Here is an 18921-nt window from a genome sequence, read left to right as displayed (position 1 = left end):
GTGGACGTGCCGGAGTGGTTATCGGGCATGACTAGAAATCATGTGGGCTTCGCCCGCGCAGGTTCGAATCCTGCCGTCCACGGTTTTTTTAATTTTATTTTATTATTTGTATATCTGAGTAAAATGAAAGTCTTTATAGAGAGAGACCATTATTAAAGAAATATATATTGTCGGTCCTTTGTTGTATGTCAAAAAAATAATTATGAATAATTATATGTTTTTTCTTTTGGAATCATATGACACAATAATGTAAGTGTAATAATATATATTTGTCGTATCTTGCAATCATAGATTGCAATAATATATATCTATGTTTGTATCAGACTCTTGAAGAGTTTATATGTATTATAAATAGGGCGTTACCCCATTATGAATAAATCAATGTTATTGAGTGTAAAACTTAAGTATTCTTAAAACTTTCTTGTATTGAAATTTATAATTCTGAATAACGAGTTCGTATTAGAATCATCGATTATAAACACAATATGTTTAATATAAACACAATATTTAGATTAGACATGTTGTCTATCACCATCATCATTATTATTATTTAGTATTATTTGTTTTTTTCATTCATTATTTCACTTTGGGGGATGAATGACAATCAATAAAGTTGCACATGAAATGACATTTTTTATAACAACATAAAAAAATTAAAATATTTTTAATTTTTTTTTCAACTCAAGACTAGGTATCCTTATGACATTGGATAAGGATATTTACATATTTAGTACGTATAAAACTTTTTTTAGTAATATTTTGATGTGTAGGAGGTGAAAATGAGTCACCACAATGGTGTAAAGCGCGGATTGTGCATGCGGTATATTATGTGTGTCTACTTATCTTTTATTTAATTAAATTTTTTGTTAAGATTTTTTAGTGAAAATTTTGAAAAAACCCCGTGGTATCAACTATTATTATCATCATTATCATACATATTTATAAATCTAATATTTTTCCTTGAATCTCATTCATTTGAAACCACATAAAAATTTGGCAACAACTCATGCATTTGAAATCCACACCCTTTCACATTCAAAGTAATGAATCTCATTCATTTGAAAATTACAAGGCTATTCAACTTATAGGATTTAATTTGACTTTTGAAATTCCTTTCACACAAATGTAGTTAGCCTATAAATACTTACTTCTATAGAAACAAATATCCTAAATGAAAACAAAATACTTCTTTTGTCTAGTTAGTGATCATTGGTTCTTTGTTTTGGTATAAATAAAAGTCTTATGTTGTCAATATAATATTGAAGTTCAATAATCTATAATAAACAATGTATGCATTTTGTGTTTTTAATCAAAAATTTGTTTTTTTGTTGGTTTGTTCACATATTGTGTTTTTAATCGTTTATAAAAGTAGTTCTTAGGTTTGAGAACTTTCTAACATCTATTTTAAAAATTGACACATGCAATATTTTATTGAACATACAGTTATGAACAATTATTTTTTGAAAAACAAGACTCTACACCATCTATTTCTTATAAGTTTATATTATTGGTGGTAAAATTGAATTGGTGAATGGAGCAATCAAGGGTGAAGATTTAACTTTAAATTTTATGATTCTAACTCTGCTTGAAATATGATATATATAATTTGTTGAACTTATTTATAAATACTCTAAGATTTAATGAATATTTAAGTTAAAGATTACCTCACATTTTTAAAAATATGCAAGTTTTTGTGTTGAAGTTCATATTGAGATGTAGAAATTCACTTTAATGAACTGATTTTATGAGGAAATTTGTAGCTTTTAATGAGATGATGCATTGATGTTTTTAAAGATGATGCCAAAAGCTTTACCATTTATCGTTGTTAATTGTTGTACAAGTTGTATATCTTGGTTTTTAATTTTATTGTTGTTATCCATTCACATGTTTCATATTCTTGAAAATGATCAATGCAATGATTTTCTTAAATCAACATTAACAGAGTAAGAAGTCAAACACATCCTCCATAATAAGTAAAGGACTTTTGTCATATGTCACACTCCCATTGATTTCGCCACATATCATTTTGTAGTTATTTTCAATTAATTTTTGTTCACATGACATTTTATGTTTTTTTTTTCATTTTATTAATTTCCACATAATAATTAAATGTAATAATTGCAATAAATGTAATAATAAATGCATATCAATTTTATTAATTAACTTCCTTCTAATTTCAAATTTTCTAAATTAAAGTTTTATTAGTTTCCTTTGATATTTATCTAAGTTATTTATTTAATTTAAAAGAAAAACAAACAATTTAATTTTAATAATTCAATATTTTTTTATTTTTTCTTATAAATTCAAACTTATCAATGTTTAGAATTTCATTTTTTTTTCTTTAAAATAAACTCATGTAATACATGAGTCTTACACCTAATTAATTGCAATAAAATAATAACTGGACTTTTATGAAGAAACACATAGCCCGAACAAGCTACCTCCACAACTTAAACCTAAAAAAAATTCTTAATAATTAATAATAGAAATGATAATAAATATTGAAACTATAAAACAAACACCTAATAAGAAATATCAATGTCAAGATTGTTAAAATGTGTATTTTTTTTAGTTATTCACTAATCTTGGTTTTTATTTTATAATAAATGTCATATTAATGCAAAATAGTTACACAAACTCTTGATCTTTCAAGTAATTAACCAAACATGTTCGGTTTTTTTTAACTTAATTAAATCATTCACTTTAACCTCCTTAATTTGATTTATTTAATACATTAAAATCAATTATTTAAACCAACTCTTCATTTTTCAACCTAATATATACATATAACTTATTGGTTAAAATAAAAATGGTTTTAAATCACAACCATAAATCAAAATATCATAAGATTATTTTTCTAATAGTTAAAAATTATGTATATTTTTAAATATAAAACCTAAACTGAAATGTATATTTAATTAAACGTCAATGTTAGACTAACCCACTTAGTAGATGTTTTTCTTTTAGATTGAAGGTCTTGCGTTTTAATCTCGACGTTGATGAATTTTATTAACTTGGTCATAATAACTTCTAACAACTAAACACCCGTTATAAAAATCAAGATTTTAAACAACATAATTGCACACTATGCAACGCGCGAAAATTCGTCCACTATACTTATAAAAGAAACACTTTTCCTTTCACCACATTCATTTGAAACTCTAACGACTTATCAATTTCTTTCTAATAATGATTATAAGTTGGTTAATAATGTTAAATAAATATCAAACCTAAAGTGTAATCATATATAAACTAAATTTCAATAATAAAAGAATATATTTACTTCTACTTATAATGTTATATTTTTAACTTTTAACATATTATACGTAACTTATTAGTTTTAATATGATGTTGTATGTAAACATTGATCATTTTAAAGCTACAACTTTTGAACAAATTGTATAAAATACTTAAATTGTTGATTTAAATATAACATTATAAGTCAACTTAAATAACCCATATAATATTTTGTAAATAGTTAAAAATGATAAATTATAGTGTGTTTGTAATAATGATTATAAGTTTGTTAATAATGTGAAATAAATATCAAACATAAAATGTAATCATAAATAAACTAAATTTTAATATTAAAATAATATCTTTACTTCTACTTATAAAGTTATATCTTTAATATTTAACATATTATACGTAATTTATTAGATTTACACTTTATTTTAATACGTAAATGTGCTATTAAAAATTATAACTCGTTCATATGAATTCCGTTTTTGACATTCTTTATATCCACGCGTAGCTATTGACGAGATCTACAACTTTTGTTTAAACTCTGCCGGCTAATTTTGAGTTTATATTTTTTTTTCCATATTTTTATAAAAATAAATGATTTCTCTAAAATCATAACTCTCTCATACGGACTCCGTTTTTGGCATCCTTGTTCTCAAAATTCCTATTTTAAGGAATAGTATGATTTTCTTTTTGGTTGCATTAGCTAAAAGTCAACCATTCTCTTCGTAGCTTTTTACGTCATACGTTCGTTGTGTGCGACTGACTTTTATATCTTATAAAAATCATATCTAATTCAAATGGAGTCAGATTTCTATGAAATTTATATTGTTGGGATCGGGAAGATGTGTACTTTCTCTCTCTCTCTCTCTCTCTCTCTCTATATATATATATATATATATATATATATATATATATATATATATATATATATATATATATATATATATGTTTTGGTGCACTTATTTTTACGATTTACGGACGATTCGACTGATTTTTCTTATTTTATTATATTATAAAAATCATGAAACATATAATATTCACATAATTACTCTTTATTAAATCAAGTAGGTTACAATTTTTGACCATAACTATTACTTTTGTTAAGATTATTTATCCAAGATAAAAAAAATCATTTTTAACACTTATTATTGACTAGCCCGAATCTGCGGGTGTTACATTTATCTCCCCCTTAGGATGATTATGTCCTAGAATCATAAACAAACAGGGCTTGTATAATGACTTTGTACCTTTCCTTTCCATCCTAGGTGGTAATCGTAAATATTATGTCCTTTCAAATGAGTATCTAACTTTAGGACTCCTTGACTGATTGCGGTGTGCAATCTTGCACCCGCTCTTTATCGTATGTTGGTCTTTCAATCTTAACCTTTGAGTTACAAACTCAGTCCTTATTGGAGACTCCTGCTTCTTCTTATACATACTTAACTTACGATAAGGTCTTTACTTCGATTACCGTAACAGACTGATGGGTCATGTTTTAATGAACTCTCATTGTATGATGCAATGCTTAGAATCAGGTCCTTTTTAGTCAAATTCCAGAATGGAATATAACTTCCTTCATGTTCTAACGTGATATAATTACATTCTAGCATGTAGCACTTCTATCTACAAGCTTCTTACTTTAACAATGACCGTGATACTTCTATTGGCCGCTTCGATTATCTTTCCCTTCAATCTTCTGGCTTAAGTTGGATACTACCTCGAACTTGGTTCACTGAACCATGTAATATACTCATCTTAGTCGGACTTGATTTGATATGACCATTAGGGTCAGAATAACAATCATCTTCTTAGTCATTACCTAAAAGATGGTAACGACATACATGCACAAAACAAAATGAATTACTAGTGCCTTGCTAACCTTGTGACTTTCCTTGATCCAAGCGTGAGTCATGTGCTTCTGGTAGTATAGGCTTCCACTACCATTCACACTTACTCATACTCATCCCAAGTATTTTTCCCACATTTTTCCAATTCAGCATACAAAAAAAAGCACATAACAGCTTAACACACTAGATAACAAAACCAAGGCTTATATTACTTCTTGAAATGGTTACACAGATGTTAAAGTTTAACCTATACTATGCCTCTAATAGGCTACACCACCGGATACTATCTGCATGGCTGCTTCATATCTTGATCGTGGGATTTAAAGTCCTCACTTATGATTCCTTGCTTTGTTATCTGCTTCGTCAAGGATAATATGGAAGGCCCTTGGTTTTGGCGGTGCATTTGGCCTTGCTGCTTCATTTTTCTTTGGGAAATCTCTAGAAATATACCCTTCTTTGTTACATCCGAAACATACCTTCTTGTTGAATGTGCAATCATTGGTGTAATGCCCAGACTTTCCACACTTAAACATGTCACCTTTTCGCCACATTTTCCCAAGTGTTTCCTCTTGCACTTATCGCACCATCTTGCTTCACCTCCTCCTCCTCCTCCTCCTCCTCCAGACTTTGATAATTTTCTCTCCTTGTTGGACTTTGAAGATCCTCCAAACTTCCTCTTCTCGCCAACTTCAACTCTCTCCAGACCCTTTTCCCTTATCTGGGTCTCAACATTTCTGACTCCCCAGACGGCGACTTTCAAAATGGATGCTTGTTTGACCATTGGACCAAAGTATGCTGGTAATCCATTGTTAAACTTGTTGGGTTATGAGCATTCTAACACTCCTAAGTGTACATGCAACCCTAAATACCTTGGATCTATGTTTTCTCTATTATACATGCAAATATGAACATCCAAGGTATTATCCTAATCTAGCATACAAAACTATCAATATAACAAGATAGAATACATACCTCTTTGATGTAGAATGTCTTCATGAAGCTTGAGTGCCTAGTGCCCCAAGTGTGACACCTCAAATGGTTCACACAACACCAAATACACTTGGAATAACTTGAGAGAATTCTACACTTCATAAAATCGGCTAGCCCTCTCTAGAATAATCTAGTGGCCGATTTTGTCAAGAATAAGATCTTTATATAGTGTTACAATTAGGGCAAACCCTAATTGTCATGACTTTCCATGTCCTTGGATCCATGGGTTCAAATACACCATGGAGCATCCAAGGAGCATCATATGGGTTTTTGCCCAACTAGATAATCCATGGAGCATTAGCCCATTATACAAGTATGGATGATTTACACAATCAACCCATATATTTAATTAGTCTTCTTTTGATCACTTAATTAATCCTAGATTAATTCTTGATCAATACTAATTAAATAATCTTATTATTCTTATTATTAATATACTAGAACTTATAATATATTAATAACCATAAGTGTCTTATTTCTCTCATTATAGTCTATCCAAGTGCATGATGCCATGCAACCCAAATGGACCATGCCGGGTCGGGTCAAGTCTTACCAATTATAGTTATGGACTTAGACATTAATCCAACAGTCTCCCACTTGGATAAGTCTAAAACTATTTTTGCGTATGACTTCAGGAACCAACTGGCAATCGTAGCTCTCAAAAGCTTCTGTCGAACTCTGACCTTGTAGATGAACTCTGATCTTGTCAATGACTTGTCCATTAGATAAGGGATCATATATTCCTCCATTCGAGATATCATATGGACTGAGACATGGATTATAATCATTCTCTCTGTCCATTAGTTGTTTCCCGATTTCCGATTTATGACGACTGACTAATTGAACAAATCAAATCAGTCCTGGCCCGGCCGAGCACTTCCATTTGTCATCATCAAATCATCGAGGGGCCCACAGATATCGCTTTCATCCCGAAGGTAAAAGGAATGGATAAACTTCGACTCATATGGCTTGTTCTACTACTTGTTGAATCATACACAAAGACACGTTTTATAACATCGAGTTACCAATGCGTTTCGTGTAATCAATGTACTATCAACTCATAGTAACAACTCATATCTCTAGGTTTGAAGAATATAAGATATTATCGTCTCATGATCACTCGTGATAAAATCCATGAAGTGATTCCAATGAGCGCGGGTTGAATCCAATACTCAGAACTTATGAGCACTCATGAGTGTTGTAGCCCTTTGTCCAATAACTTAGACCTCTACAAGCCAACCCATGACAGTCTTAATTCATATCTACTTCCAACATATGACCGACTGTGGATGGTTTGAATAACTTAGTCATTCCGGAAGAATAACCTAGTTTATTCGGGAAGTCAAAACATGCAAAGTGAAACACAATAATAATTGAATCCAATATGGTCTCAGAGCTTATGAATATAAATAAAACACTTTTTATTTATCACCATATGATTACACATTGTTTATTGTATATTGTTTCAGCTATCAACATTATTCTTGAATTTAAAACAATAGTTGTCCCATGCTCCAAGCATGTACACTATGTTTTCTAAACACTAGTCATGCCATACACCAAGTATGCATACTATGTTTGTCTATGATCTTTACTTTGTGAACTAGATCAATTGAACATAATCTTCAATGATTCTCTTTTCACACTCCCAAATCCTTACTGCAAATGCAAGAATTCCAAATTCATGTCATTTACTGAAATCTGTTAGATTCTAAACTTATATGCATTGATCCTCTTGTAATGATTATGCACAAAGTCAGAAAGACTTGGCAACAATCATTACAGAGTATTCCAAAGGAGATCAGCTCCTTAGAAACATCCTTCTTGCATTAAGTTTCCTAATCTTAAACAGATTGGAAAAATTCTAACTTTGAAACATTTCCAGATTCCATTTTGACTATCACTTCTGAACAAGAGTTGCCTCCTTACAGATTATGTCAATATGGTCCTTCTAGAATTATCACTATACTTCCAATTGTCCTTGAGAAACCAGTCTTTGGTAAACCTTAGATTGTCCTCGACAATTGTTTAATCCTTTTAGTCATATCCAGTTCTAAACCTTTTCCCTTCTTAATGCCCTAGACATTTGGAAAATTTTAGAAAGGATGAATATAGCACATGTAATCGGTCCTATATCCGAAGCATAAGGGACACGATTCATGATGTCTCACATAAAGACTAAACCAGTCTTTTGCTATAACATTTCCATTTCTATTTGCCAAGTTCTCATAATTCAGATTATGAAAAGGGATGCCGTAATCATAATCGAATTTAAGAACGCAAATAATGGACCCATATACAGAATTTCCTTATGTTGAGCCATTCCAACATGAAATTCATATATATCCTTGACTAAATGATTAAAACCTCACGATCTAAGCTTATAGATTTGAGATGAAGTATAATTTCCTCTCCCTTAATTATAACAAAACAACTTTTTCCCAATTGAAACCTTTTGTTTTCTATAATTCACATTGCTAACTTGCAATCTTTATCATAATTATCATGCTCCCACTAACATGATGATTATTAGCATAACACTTATGCTCCCACTAGCTTTGACATGTACCCAGAAATCAGCTGGACTTCTAGAAATCAATACTTTATTGACTTTCTTACCAAAGTTCAGATTTCTGATACTAGATTGTTTTGATAAAACTTTATCAAAAACATACACCTTCCCTTGGATAGCACACTTGTGTGTCTAAACAATTATGAAGAGGGATGCCGTAATCATAATGGTTAGACCTTTTTGCCACTTCTCACAAGTTCAGGTTAGTGTGCCGGTAAACCACACACGCTCCACTAACGACTTTGAGAATGCAAATATCACAATCGCTATCTAGCTAAAATCTACTTAGTGGAAGTGTTTCCTCACCATCATTTTCATGAATCAGAGAGAAACCTTATGACACTTAGATTTATTGGTGTATGAGTTCCTACCCATATGAATTTTTCAAAACCATAATCACAAGACAAGGATAATGACAAATCCAAAACCATATGGATTGAACTCAATCTTAATTTCTTGCCACCTGGCAGCTCAAGGGCCTACCATTGCTTCCAAGTTGTTGTGCAACACATTGAGAACTCTAAGAACTCATATGCAGAGCCAACTTTAACTAGAATGGGCACAGAATATGTCAACACGATAAGTTATAAACCTCAAGTCGTGTGCTAGTGAAGAACTTCAGGTTTTATTCTTGATTAGTTCTTGAGACTTTCAAGACCTTTAAGACTCCCACTGTCCTCTTGACATATAAGACTTCCTTGTCAAACATTCAAGAGATAGTGTGGATTCTAATCAAGACAAACACTTCACACAATTGGCCTAAGTTGGTCTTTGTTTTATCCAAAACATTACAACTTACCAATTTCAAATGTACAAGAGTAGAAAACTTTTACTCTTACATTTGTCAAGTGTTTTAAACCTTCTTTAAGACATGTCACTCAAATTACAATCTTGGAGTATGACTCTAAGACTTGTATTGGAACGAAGTATGACTCATCTTCTTGATTTAACCATTTCAAAAATTTCAAGATCCCTTCTTCTTAGTCATAAGAATGCACTAAGACTTCCTTAGAGAACAAATTTTGATATGGTTTCTTAATCATTAAGATGATCACAAAGCTGATACTAAAGTACTCTCCCATCTTTTCAGATTTGAGAAACTTTTATCCTTTTGCCTAACTTGATTCTCCTTATTCGCTCTGCCTTACATTGGAACATTTTCCAATGTCTTAGAGTTACACTTAAGCTTGTAAGTATTATCATATTTACTGAGCTTTAGTAAACTATGACGAATAGCCTTATATCTTTTGTGGTGGACTTAATCAGTGCACATGACTATGTACTCGATCCCTTAGTCCATTACTTGACTCACACATCCATGTGAATAAGTAATTAGTCTTAATTTTTCCAATACTTGAAAAGTTCTCATTCATCATGCTATACAACTTGCATGATTCCAAGTCCTGGTCCAATTGAGACTTGGGTGATGAGAATGTTTCCTTTATTTGATAAATTTAGACATTACCACAAATGAAAGAATCAATTTCATACTTCCACTCTTGCTATTAATGGAATCATATAAGCAACAATTTTTCCTCAAATGCCATTGTAAGGATATTTTAAAATAAATAAAATCAAAATTTTCTTTTATTTTAAAACGATGCGGAAAACTTATCCTTACAATCCATATGAAAACTTGTTGTTATCTATTCCTAAGCAAGATCTCATAACTCCTAAGAAGTAGCTCAAGAATCAAATCTTCAAACTGTGCGATAGAAATCCATCTACGCGATCTGATTCAACATATTCTTTCTTTAAGTTTCTTCACTTTTCTTTGATTCTTAAAACATCACCATGTGACCCAGTCACATCATGTATCAGAAATCTCAGAATAGAAACTTAACAGAGTTATAGTAGTGGACTTTACCTGAAGTAGAGTCAACCTTATTGACTTTAACATCCTTAGGTAAATTTGGCAGCTTCGCAAATAATGACCCTTTCTTTGGAAATATAAACATATGGAACCTTTGATAATGGTACACGGGACTATCACAGACTTAGCTTTTCTCTTTACCATTTGTTCAACCGAGTTGACTATGGCCGATCCCTTTCCATTGGGAAGAGAATGCTTTTTCTGTATTTCCAGTGTCACCATTGTCAATGTCCATAAAGTTTCAGGAAGTTGATCTTTACAATAGATAAGATCATTAAGGGTCTTGTCATAGTCTATTTCATAGGTGTCCCAAAGGAACTCACTATGTGACTTAGAAAGTGATTGAACCACCAAATTTCTCAAGACATTGACACCCAACTCTCTCGGCTTGTCAATATGTGACTACATCTCCAAGATGTGATCACACCTAGACCTTGTCTTGCCAATAGGGTTCGAGTGACTTTAAACTTTTAAAGAACTTGTGGGGTAGGGAGAATAATTTGGAGGAGGTGAAAGAAGTATGATATCCATGGGACATCATCTTCATTTAGGAAAGCTTATTTCAAGAGATTTGGGAAGATCATAAATGTCTAAACCAGACATGTTATGGGAGATATTCAAGATAGTTGATCTTAAAGTCCTTAATATGACACCCAATATGAAATATTAAGGCTAGGACCCAACAGACTATTTTATAACTTAGAAGAGGTATGCCGTAATCCAAGCTATAAAACAATTTGAAGGTAGGTGAATGACGATTCACCAATTTCCACCAAGATAAACGAAATGTATTATTAGGTTTTAATTGGATTTGAAACTCCTAGATCTTTGAGATTCATTGAACTGTTCAATGGCATGTTTCAATCTCGAGTGTGCCCTTCAGGTTTTGTGACTGGGATGCCGAGGATCACAAAACAAGGTGTGAAGTAACCATGCAAATTACTTGGTACCCTTAACTGTTTACCCCTCAATCGATGTGCCGGTTAACCACACACGCTCCATCGATACTATGATAAACATTAAGTTACCCTTTGCCTACCTTGTTAAATACGAGTTAGTGTGCCGGTTAACCATACACGCTCCACTAACCGACTTAAACAAAGTGCAAAGTGTAATTTCATGGATTTGCACCTTATTCACATTTTCCTAAGTAACTAAGATTGGGAATTATTAAGAGTTTAGTTACTTTGTATTTATCATTAATACTTTTAATGAAGAGAGAATTATAGTCATGTCAAACCCGTTCGGCTAACGACCCTCCACCAGTCAAGCAAGCGGTGGGTGAGAGTGGACACCCATTAAGTTGCCATTTTATAGGCAACAACCTTATACCCACCTTATAGACCGGCTTCGTGAATGAGGCGTACTAGCGGTAAGACCGACTTTACTCTTATACATATATATATATATATATATATATATATATATATATATATATATATATATTATTAACTTATAATATTATAAAGTATAAGGGTTGAATTTTAACTTTTAAAATTCTAAGGGCTAACTTGGAATTAAAGTATTCATAAGAGAAAACTTTACAAATTCCAAAACTTGAGGGCAAGTTTTGAAACTATTCAAAACTAATTAATTCCATAACTTATGTGTTTAAAGTAGTTTTAATCCAAAAACTCTTCAAGTTCCATAACTTGAGGACAAATTATGGAAGACTTTAAACTAATAAAGAATTAAATTTTTCTTTATTTTATAACTTATGAAATTAATTAAGGTTACATTATTTTTTTTTATTTAATGAAGAGACTCTTGGTCCTCCATAACTTGAGGACAAATTATGGAGTCATAACTCCAATTAATTAGAACTAGACTCTTCATTTTTGTAACCTTTGCCAACTTTATGAGTTTTATGAGTCTTTAATGTGACTCTTCATGTAACTTGAGGATAAGTTACACAAACACATTTTAGAATCAACTCTTAGATTAATTTGGATTGAAAACAACTTTTTCACTCAACTTTTCTATTAATCTAAGCAACTCATAAGAACAAGATAATTCAAATCAAACTTTTTCATGTAATTAGTCTAACCTTTAAACTAATACAAAACATGAATCTATTGACAATTATCTTTGAAAATGGATTAGCATGAACATTACCACATTAAAAACAAGTTTATAAGTTCAAAAACAACTTAGGGTAATGTTCCTAGTCCATTTCTAGCCAAAAACCTCGAAGATATGCTGTCTGGGGTCCAACTCGTCGAGTGCATGAACACAACTCGGCGAGTTGGATGCATTTTGCCTTGGACTCGTCGAGTCCCTTCATGGACTCGGCGAGTCAGCTGGGCTGACAGCATCAAAACTCGATTTTTCAGCTTCTATTGCAAGTATAACAAGAAAACAAGCCTAGGCTCTGATACCACTGTTGGGTTATGAGCATTCTAACACTCCTAAGTGTACATGCAACCCTAAATACCTTGGATCTATGTTTTCTCTATTATACATGCAAATATGAACATCCAAGGTATTATCCTAATCTAGCATACAAAACTATCAATATAACAAGATAGAATACATACCTCTTTGATGTAGAATGTCTTCATGAAGCTTGAGTGCCTAGTGCCCCAAGTGTGACACCTCAAATGGTTCACACAACACCAAATACACTTGGAATAACTTGAGAGAATTCTACACTTCATAAAATCGGCTAGCCCTCTCTAGAATAATCTAGTGGCCGATTTTGTCAAGAATAAGATCTTTATATAGTGTTACAATTAGGGCAAACCCTAATTGTCATGACTTTCCATTTCCTTGGATCCATGGGTTCAAATACACCATGGAGCATCCAAGGAGCATCATATGGGTTTTTGCCCAACTAGATAATCCATGGAGCATTAGCCCACTATACAAGTATGGATGATTTACACAATCAACCCATATATTTAATTAGTCTTCTTTTGATCACTTAATTAATCCTAGATTAATTCTTGATCAATACTAATTAAATAATCTTATTATTCTTATTATTAATATACTAGAACTTATAATATATTAATAACCATAAGTGTCTTATTTCTCTCATTATAGTCTATCCAAGTGCATGATGCCATGCAACCCAAATGGACCATGCCGGGTCGGGTTAAGTCTTACCAATTATAGTTATGGACTTAGACATTAATCCAACAAAACTCATTCACCTTAGAGAGTTCAATTGGAACTAGGTAAGGAGCAAGCTTCATCTTCTTCGTAAAGACTTGCAGAATACTCGGTGACACTCATCCTTCCCTTCTTCAGGTTCTGGAACTCATTGTTGATCTCCATAAAATCCTACTTAGAGCAGTACTGCATTTTTAGTTGCACCAGGATATCTTCCCAAGACATATTGCTTGCTTCACCCTTGGGCATCGTATCAGCTAGTAGTTTCCACCAGCTCAGTACTCCAGACTTTGACAGGAGAACCACGAGAGCAGTCTTTTGTCTGTTGCTACAGTCGTAACTCTCAAACATTGTCTCCATCTCAGAAATCTAGTGCATAACTTTCACCGGTGTTGGGCTTCCAGAAAAACACGTTGGTTTGGTTTCCATGAAATCCTTGTATTTGCATCCATGTCAGTCATTTCCTCAATCTTGGTTATTCCGTCTAACCATTCGCAGTTTAACTTTACCAACGGTCCTACTGTATTTCTCTTCTTCTGATTGCTCGTCATTCAGTTCGGACTGTTAGACAGGCATCGTAGGTTCATCTAGATTCTATTGAAGTAACCGCCTTGCTTCCTCCGTTTGACGATCCAACATCATCTGGATTATTGCTTGCACTCCTGCCATCGTGATTGGCTCAGGTGCAGATGCTACCACTGGTACTTGCTCAACCACTTGGGGTTGAAGCTATTGATTCTTGTTTCCATTCGCGTTTCTATCTCCGCTTCGGGTTCTAGCCATTTGGATATATACACCAAATCAGACGTTCGGTGTGTAATGATGAGAATTAAGATAGGAAAGATTTTATTTATAATCGACGTGTAAATCCCCTTATTACTCTGAAAAGTTACATGCCAATTCTAATACCGTAATTAAACGTTTAGAAATCAGAACACATAAAATTTCCAGATTTGGTTGGCAATAGACCATGGATCCGATCAAATAATAACATCATAAAACATGTAAGGCTATAACATAAATCATTTAGCACATAAAATCAATTTAGACAACTTTCCTGAAATCACCTAGTGCTCGTGTGTGTTTAGGCATACATCCTAAATATAACAGACACTTAGCTCACAATCATCACTTAACATTCTAAGTTTAAGTCTAGAAATTATCCTAGAATTCCTAGTTCGCTTAAACTAATGCTCTGATACCAACTATGACATCCCCAAATTTACGGTCATTTTAAATTTTTTATTTATGCTTATTTAAAATCGTAGTATCCTTTTTAAAGAACAATGTTGTGGAATTTTGTTCCCAGAAAACATGATAAATGTTTTATCAAAGATTTTCTGAAGAAATGTGTTTGTTTATATTAAAACATTAGGATGTCATCGCCAATACAGAAACATAAGCGTAAACAGACCTTACATTCTTTTACACTAGTGATTTACATCTCCTTTAATCTCTCAGTGTAACGTAGCTTCGTTCGACACCTGTGATACAAAAAAACTAAGTGGGTCAGGCTGGAAAACCTGGTGAGTACATAGGGTTTTCAACCCACAATAATAAAGTTATTATGTTTAATCATCAAACAATAAGCCCAATTGCTCATCCCTATTATCTTCTTTATTCTTAAGTATCTTCCCTAAGAATCATGTATTCCTCATTACTTATTCCTAAGGATTGTCCTAAGTAATAGGCACGAAGTCCATCGTTGCCATGGTTTATATAATAGGCACTAAGCCCATAGTTGCCAGGGTTCATCTAACAAGCGCTAAGTTCGTAGCTGCCAGGGTTTATCTCATTTATTGACAGTATTATTTTAGGGAGTCCACCCGCAATACATTTCAATGGGTATTAGAGTACATCGAGTAAGCTCATCGTTCACAACACCTACAGGTTGCGAGCCTGCTAGTGTTCCACTAGACTCTCTAGAATAGTCTGTGGTCGTCATCTATACTCTGCTAGATGACGAGGCCATCGCTTGGGTCATCACTTGGCTCATCGCTTCTCACAATCTTTAACCACTCATATATCATCGATCATCATTCATATCATCTTTCATCGCTCATCATTCATCTCATCTTTCATCGCTCATCAACAGTTATCACACTAGCATTGATCGACCTCTTTTCGAGATGCTTTACAGGAGGAAATGCAAGACCCCTATGTGTTGGGGCGAGGTCGGTCAGCGGATCATTGGGAGCACCGAGGTAGTGCTCATGACCACTGTTGATTCATCAGGTGCGATGCAGACTCTAGACAACTCAAAGTCGGTAGAAGAGTTATGCCGATATGTGCTGGTCGGACTTGGAGTTTCAGGTGGGAGACGTGGTCCTCCTGAAGGTGTCACATTGTAAAGGTATCATCTGATTTAAGAAGCGGGGAAAGTTCGGCCCCAGGTATATTGGCCCCTTAAGGGTTTTGGACCAGGTGGGCCGAGTTGCTTATCGGCTTGATCTTCCAAAGGAGCTCAATTAGATTTATAGCACTTTTCATGTCTCTCAGTTGCAGAAGTGTTTAGTGGATGATTCCACAGTTATACCTTTGAAGGATATTTAGGTGGATAATCGCCTGAACTACATTAAGAGACCGGTGGCAATTTTAGATCGTAAGGCGAAAACCTTGAGGAACAAGGTTGTGGAACTGGTTAAAGTGCAGTGGCTGCACTGTAAGGGGTCTAAGTGGACATGGGAACTAGAGGAGGAGATGAAGGAGCATTATCCCGAGTTGTTAGAGGCGGCAAAGTTCAAGGACGAAGTCTGATTCAAGTTGGGGAGAATTATAATGCTCGATCCAAGTATTATTCATTTATGGGCCCTTATTTATTATGTCATTTCTTTTTGGCCTTGTTTGCAAGTTTGTGGGGAAGGAGGGACCATTCTTGACTTTTGGAGGCATAGCTCAAACGTGGGGCGTTCCCTTATGGAACGCAGGGCATTCACGCCTAGAGCTCAAACCCTATTTTTTAGGGTTTAAGACCTATTTAAGCACCTTAAGTCCCATGTGTTGGCCTTATTTACAACCTCCATATCCTCAAGCCCTAAATCTCGAACCCTAGAGCCTTCTTGTGTGTTGTGAGCTCATTGTGTGTGTTTTAAGCTCATTCAAGGAAGAGAAACTTGATGCAAGGTGGTGGTTCAAGTTAGACCTTCTAGATCCTGGTTCTCAGCTCCATTTCCAACACATCTAAGGTATAAAGCTCAAACCTTGCTCATTAGAAGCTTAGATTTAAGTTTTTATAGATTTTGGTCCCTTTTTGGTCCCATGGTTGAGATCTTGAAGTTATGATTACTCTAGAAGCTTTGAGTTGTTTCTCTTGGTGTTTATGATGTTTTAGATTTAGAAAGTTTGCATCTTTAGGGTTGTAAAAGTCCCATGCATGAGTTCAATCTTTTTTTCTAGAAGTTGGATGATACACCTTGAAGTTAGGACCTTTTGGGGTATGCAAAATCACCAAGTCAGTGACTTTATGGTTCTAGATGATCTTTAGGACTTGGATCTAGTTCCTGGCCATGTGTCCTTAGGCATTAAGTGCTTAATAAGCACTTTTGGGCTTCAGGGTGCGAACGCCCAATGCTGGGTCGAGGAACGCCCAACGTTCAATCAATAGTGGGATTTCTTTTGGTCCATCTTCTTGGACCTTGTTGCTTTGGGCTTTAGTGGACCATAATAAATCAGGTTTTAGGCTGTGTTTATGTTTGGGCTTTAGGGTAAAGCCTATTTGAGGAATTTGGGCCCAATTTGGAATATTATGCCATAAGTGGGCCATTAGTGGGCTTTGGAAGATTATCTAGTGACGGACCTTTATGTTATGATTTTGGGCCTTAGTCATTAGCCAAGTTAAGCTAGGGGTAACATGGTTATTTTACCTTGAGATGGATTATTGGATCTTGATTGATTTTTATTTTTGCATCGATAGCTCGGGAGTCGTTTGGGCAGCATCTAGAGATTTCTTTGTGAGAGATTAAGCTTTTCGAGGTGATTTTCCTCACCGGGTTTAGCGGGTCGAAAGAATCAATAACGGCCCATGTTTATGTAATGTTGTTGGTATGCTAGTTGTCTTTGTGACTCTTGCATATGTTTGTGTTTATATGTTTTCTAGGCTAAGGCCCGATGCCGGATGGAGACCGATGAATATATACATGCTATGTATCTATGTGGTTATTGCATGTGTATGTGTTTATTTGATATATGTTATTGTATGTTGCGCGGGGTCCTTTTTACCCAGTTCAACTCGATGTTAAGCGGGGCCAAATACCAGGTGGGGTCCAATGCCAGATAGGGTTCGATGACAGGCGGGGCCCAATGATAGGGTGGGGCCCACTATTTGTTTATTATATGTTTATTATGTGGTATTTTGGAGGAACTCGCTAAGCTTTGTGCTTACCGATTTCGGTTTATGTTTCAGGTACTTTTGGTAGTAAAAGGAAGAACTCGGGATAACTACATCGCACACACCATTGAGATTCCGCCTATGATGTTTTACTATGATTTTATGACAATTAATACAATGGTTTTTATTTGAATGTTTTGATGATATTAGAAAACACTATTTTATCTATTATTAAAAATGAAATTTTAGGACCATATTTTTTTATGTTAAATATTATGAACAAGACATACCCACATATCAAATATATGCAACCGCTTTATCTCCACAATGTCCTCATACACCCAACATCATAAAAAATTTGAACTTATCTCACAATTTACTCATAATAATAAATGTTTCGTCAAATTTAACAAATTTTGCTTTTTTCTTTGTGGGATTATGAAACCCATCGAATTCTTTTAGAATATGAGAGCTCGTACAAAATCTACCCCATTACATTGTCTTCTCCTCAAGTGCGTGTGTCTTTTAGACTTTTAGTTCTTCCATATGACATCGACTTGGTCACCCGACAATCAAGTATCCAAGTCTTTAGAGTCATCATTTTATTTCTTGTAATTAACAAAAGCCTAATGCTCTCAAGTCCTAAGGACTTGTTTTGTAATTCTCAGATATGTTTCGGTTGCACACTTCATAAATCTAGATAATAGTCATTTTGTATAGGAGAAAATGGTGATATATGAATACGATTTATAGTTTCATACAGCTTTATAGATTATCATAAATTGTTCTAGACATGTTCATAAAAAACAGCTACTTTTTTTTTTTTTTTTTTATAGTTCTATGTTATAGATATTTTTTAAGTATGCATGTCTATATACTGCCTTTTGCAAAGGTTTATGTAAAATAAAAAGCTGACAAATATTTACGAAAATTACGAAAAGTATAACAGCTT

At 33.6% G+C, this 18921-nt stretch overlaps 1 non-coding gene across 1 annotated transcript; it reads left to right on the top strand.

The window, feature by feature from the left end:
- Nucleotides 1–82, top strand: TRNAS-AGA (transfer RNA serine (anticodon AGA)). Its single transcript has one exon. It is a non-coding gene; the product is annotated as a tRNA-Ser (tRNA).
- Nucleotides 83–18921: the final 18839 nt, after the last annotated feature.

The sequence above is a fragment of the Lactuca saligna genome, chromosome 3 (assembly GCF_052625555.1).
Source record: "Lactuca saligna cultivar CGN05327 chromosome 3, ASM5262555v1, whole genome shotgun sequence".
Taxonomy (NCBI): Eukaryota; Viridiplantae; Streptophyta; class Magnoliopsida; order Asterales; family Asteraceae; genus Lactuca; species Lactuca saligna.
The sequence above is the reverse complement of the archived record's forward strand: the minus strand, read 5'-3'. Positions and strand labels throughout refer to the sequence as shown.